Raw genomic sequence first — 623 nt, forward strand, 5'->3', positions numbered from 1 at the left:
TTGGGGGTTTTGGGGGTTTAATTTAGGTGTTTCATATATTGTGTTAGCTAGCTATAATTAATAGAGAGAAGTGTCCTCTCTTATGTCCGTGCTTGGTCGACGCTACATACTATACATACGTATAGAGAGGACTAGACACGCTAGTTAGCTAGTAAGCAAACGAAGGAAACAGAAGATCGTCATGAACATATATGCATACAGAGAGAAGTGATATCGACCACCTCTCCTTCTCCGAGAGATTGGTCGAACAACAAGTTCTCGTATATCTATCCGACACTACCGGCTACATATATACAATAATTATCTCTTACAAATATAATCATACGGACTCATGGTCCACATAGTATTCTCCGTCTTCAGCAATCACGTGGTCAAGAAAGAATGCCGCCAATTCCTCTTGAATTGCTCGCATGCGAGCTGGTGCTAGGAGTTCATCCCGCTTCCGAAACATCTAATTTGAAGAACGGGGTCAATATATATATATGAATGAATGAAACTCAACACAAATGATGGTAATAAAATAAAATTGTGAATGTTGTTATTTACGTACTTCATATTGTTCGTCAGTGTAGCCCCGCTCACAGGTCGTGTGGCGGATGGACTCGCAAACATAGTATCCACAG

Source organism: Triticum dicoccoides, chromosome 1A (assembly GCF_002162155.2).
Source record: "Triticum dicoccoides isolate Atlit2015 ecotype Zavitan chromosome 1A, WEW_v2.0, whole genome shotgun sequence".
Classification (NCBI taxonomy): domain Eukaryota; kingdom Viridiplantae; phylum Streptophyta; class Magnoliopsida; order Poales; family Poaceae; genus Triticum; species Triticum dicoccoides.